Source organism: Euprymna scolopes, chromosome 8, assembly GCF_053919585.1.
Source record: "Euprymna scolopes isolate OS-2025 chromosome 8, ASM5391958v1, whole genome shotgun sequence".
NCBI classification, from domain to species: Eukaryota; Metazoa; Mollusca; class Cephalopoda; order Sepiida; family Sepiolidae; genus Euprymna; species Euprymna scolopes.
The window spans coordinates 127,109,036-127,113,976 of record NC_136489.1 but is presented as its reverse complement, the minus strand read 5'-3'; the positions used below and the strand labels follow the sequence as shown (position 1 = coordinate 127,113,976).

Here is a 4,941-nt window from a genome sequence, read left to right as displayed (position 1 = left end):
ACAAATAGCAGATTTCTAAAACCTTAAACACCCCCGGTAATGACCTCTCTGTTTAATACACTATTTATCAATGCGAAGAAGAAAACCCTAAATCTGTCAGCACTCATTAGATCATCCAACAACAAAAAAGCAATCTGTTAACCAACAAGCCAACTATCTGTTATACCGGCCTTCCTTGAACAGAGGAATTTACACTGATTAGCACTATAAATAGCGCTAGTAATTCCAACACCGGTGAGAGAGATGCAACTGCACTTCAACTTCTAGCCGAGCGCCCAGCAGATATACACGCTTTCCTATCTTTGTACTTTATTGTTAATACACTTGTTCCTTAACCGAACCTCGACTTGGTTGTTCTTATTTTCACTGTTGTTCCACGACACAACAGATTAGCGACGAGGATGAGATCATGGACACAGTATTTGATACTTTTCAGGTGGTCATACCAGAGACAGCTCCGGAGAACAAATGATCAAACAGAAAACGGAAATCAACAGAATTGATTAGAGTGAACCCAAAACAAAAACGTTATTAATCCCAGACGGGATATTTTCAAAGGGGGGTGTTATACCGGCCTTCCTTGAACAGAGGAATTTACACCGATTAGCACTATAAATAGCGCTAGTAGTTCCAACACCGGTGAGAGAGGTGCGACTGCACTTCAACTACTAGCCGAGTGCCCAGCAGATATACACGCTTTCCTATCTTTGTGCATTATTGTTAATGCACATGTTCCTTAACCGAACCTCGGCTTGATTGTTCTTATTTTCACTGTTGTTCCACGACACAACACTATCTATCCGACAAACATCGTTACCAAGTATTTAAAACTCATGTCATAGATTCCTCCATCAATCTAGCGGACCCTCAATTTATAATCAATCCCGCAACCTTATTTGTTATAGTCGCACAGTACAGTTTTGGGATTATTATGCAATAAAAATGTAGAGACTAGCAGAACGTACTCGTCATGTTTATATATGACTTTGAGATAAATTATTATAAGCTAAAGTTATGCTTAGAGCCGTTTGGCAATTAGAATCCGAAAAATCTCACTTACAACTCTCGTACGAAGAAGTAATCCAGAATTAAGATAAGAATTTCTATTTAAACGAGAGAACCTTGGTCACATGTCCTGACAGAAAAGTTTTGCACATACGTTTTATCTTTCTTAGCAACAACGTGTGTATTCTATTGTGTACCTGCAGATTCCGGACTTCGACAGAAACATTCCCAATTTTCGACAGAAATATAATTGAGTTCGACAAGAGACACCTTAAGAAAGGTTAGTTTTGAAAATAACACCCAAGTTCGAATAATCCAAATTATACAAACACACCAGCGTCTCATTCATAACATCGTCATCCTGATCTACACTAAAGTAAGCTATACACTCTTTCATCGGCCGCAGGTGTCATCTAAGAGTTTTCATTCCATAATCCGATTATCTTCTTCTTTTTTTTCTTTTGCTAATGCCTAATTCCGTTAAGCTGTCTCTCTATAAGATTTCAGAATTTCTGTATAAATAATTTCCCCCTATTTTACTCGCAAGAAAAGATTAGTTTTCCACGAGTAGATCCTGTTTATTTTAGTACATTGAATACTTTGCCGTTCTTCGATTTAAACCATCGTAATTGTTGCATAGATAAAGCAAGATTTCTGTAGATATAATCTTGATTCGCGACTAGTAATTAAAACAAGCTGTGAGCTGTGGAAACATCACAGCATATTTTTTATCGGTTGTATATTGATTCTTTGAATACAAAAATATTCCCATTCTATGAACGGCCGGCACGAACGCAGACTCCACAATATTATTGACCATCTTTTTAAAACTGATATATACTTATCTAAGTTTAAGAATATATCTGCTTATGGGTTCTATCACATACAAAAAAAGAATTTTCAGGATTTTTTTTTTACATATTTCCGTTCTCTGGGCCTCCGGTGTGAACTGAGACCGCACAATATTATTACACTATCTTTTCGTAGAACAGAAATTACACTTTGATGTTAGCCCAAAAAAAAGCCAGTGTATTTTAGTTCGAGTTTCACAGCTTGATTTTTAAAAGATGCTTGTTTATATTGCATTTTCGGCGTTCACTAATTCTTATTTAAAAAAAACAAAAAAAAGAACGTGTGAAGAATGATGACGTGCGTAAAAACAAAGCCGATAGCCATTAGTCGCGTGCTATCGTGTAATGAATGAATGCAGGAATGTAGGATTGATATGAAATTCTTAAAGATAAACTAAAATGACCGAAAAAGGGGCTGAAATGACTTAAATAAATAAAAAGTAAATGACTTAGAATGACTATAATGAACTTAAGGATGAATTGAAGTACCTGAAGAATGACTTGAATGCTTAAAAAATAACTAGAATCCTTCAAAAACAACTTGAATGATCTGAAGAATGACTTGAATGGCTTTGAGATTGACTGGTTTTACAGTGAGTGATCATTTTGCATTAAATTAATACAGAAAAGTGATCCCTCACTTTATATCACAAAGTTAGAAACATAAGTACACATGTAGTAAGAACAGATACTACACTTTGTTCTTGACCAAAAGGCCAAGAAAAGAGTATTTATTTGTCCCCCCCACTGAGCAAATTAGGCACAAGGCCGATTTTTTTATGTGAGGAGTGAAGGGGAAATGAGGACCAACTCCTCGAGGAGTAGGGAAGCTAGATAGTGACAATTGGTATGAAGGGCTGCCCCTACATTGACCAAGGTCTTATATGTGGGGCTGCCCCCACATATTGTCTTTTCTTGCAGTATCTGCCGGAAAAGATACTACACTTTGATCTTGGCCAAAAGGCAAAGAAAAGCTTAAAAGGCTAAGAACAGCATCTATTAACAACAGTACTTTAATCTTAACCAAAAAGGCCAAGCACAAAAGTGGTACGGACAGACCGACCGACCGACCGACCGACGGAGTGACTTACAGTTTCGCTTGCAGGCGACTAAAAATGAAATTATCTTAGCGTATCATTATATAGATAACTAGATGAACAGAATAAAGAAGGTGTTTTTTGTTTTTGTTTTGTATCGGTGTTAGTGTAACATTGTATCTGCTATAGCACGCTGAATACTAACCAATCGGTATTAGAACATACTAACGGGACCTGTGTAAATTCCACAGAGGACTCTTTCGTATATAATATGTTGATGTTGACATTCTTTGGATAGTAAGCGTAAATGAAGATATTATTGTAGCTCTTTTGTTTAAACTGCAAAAGTATTTATGTAAGCTATCCCTTAAATATATTTTAATTTATGCAGATGTCGTATAGATTATTATAGAGTTAATTTTCTATCAATTCTGATATATTATAAAGTTGTGATTTTAGTAATAATAAAAAATATATATATCCGTATGGCGGAATGCTAGTAGCTAGTACGATTTTATCGATGGATTAAATAGAAATACCGACAACATTGAAGCTCGATGGCTCATTTTATTTGTTGCTTTCCACTGCAAAGTTCCATATTACAAAAAAAAAATGTCATCTGTTTTTCGAAATGGGGATCAGACAAAAATAGATCTTCAGAGAAAGCATACGAAGGAGGGGCGACTTGTCTCTATTTATCGCGACGTGTCACTTCTGACTTTTTGTCCGTTACGGGACTTCCAATACACGTAGCTTTAGTTCTACTCGTCTCTACTAATGGAATTTTTCTAGACCTTAACATTATCAGGAAAATTCCGTTTTCAACAAATGTTTATAAAAACCCATATCCATATTTGTATGACCCTAATATTGTGATAAGATTATGCACGTATAATTTTATTGTCATACAAGTTGCCATTAAACGTTCATATAATTCATAAACGAATCCGAAACTAGCGTACGCCTATATGCTGTTGATCTTGAATTCCTGAATCTAATATATATATATATATATATATATATATATATATATATATATATATATATATATATATATATACGGCACTGATGAGTTGTGATACAACGAAACAGGACTGTATGTCAATGACTACACACACATATATATATATATATATATATATATATGTATATATATATATATATATACTAGCCTGAGTGCCCGGCGTTGCCCGGGTATTCGGAGGTTGGAGGTGTATGTTGAGCAAAAAAAAAAAAAAAAGCGGTCAATTTTTTTTAACTTCGACCCCTATTATGGCTCCTTAAATTTATTGTTTTGGGCTCAACTCAAGTTATTACGTTAGATCCATGTCCAAGGAACCTATATTTAAAATTTCAAGTGTTTAGACCCAAAATTGTCGGAGGAGTTTAGTAGAGTTTTCAAAGGTCAAATCGTTGAACTTTGACCGATTAAGGAATCGCCAAATTTCTGTCCGAAAACCGATCACATCGATTTTCCCAAATCTCAGTACCCTGTATATCAAATTTTCAGTGTATAGACTGAAAATTGACAGAATTATTGCGCAGGGAAATGTACACAGACAGACAGACAGACAGACAGACTGACAGACAGACAGATACACAGACAGATACACAGACATGTTCACTTATATATACATATGTATACATATATATATGTATATATATATATATATATACTATTAAAATATTAAGATATCTTGGCCTTTTTCTTTTCGCAGGCAAATAGAAGCATGTTATTGATTGACAAACGAAAATAAGTAGTGCATGATACGTCGGAAATTGTTTTTTTACGCAGTCAATACGTGAGTTGTAATTTTACGTAAGTCTAAACAACTTCTCCAAAGTGTTTTATGAATTTAAAGAAACTAACATAATTGCAAGAACAGCTGACATAAATATCTTTTCATACTAGCGATATTTTTGATAATCTGCATAAGTAGGCATCAAGTTTATTCGACATGAGTTCAAAGCTAATTATTTTTTCTGAAAAAGGTATTTGCACAATAAAACAAAGAATAATTGCATTAGGCGGAGATTTATTTTCCCAC

At 34.8% G+C, this 4,941-nt stretch overlaps 1 pseudogene; it reads right to left on the bottom strand.

Annotated features, from left to right (window-relative positions):
• Positions 1-2,428: 2,428 nt before the first annotated feature.
• Positions 2,429-2,584, bottom strand: LOC145284264 (U2 spliceosomal RNA; annotated as a pseudogene).
• Between the last annotated feature and the right edge of the window lie 2,357 nt (positions 2,585-4,941).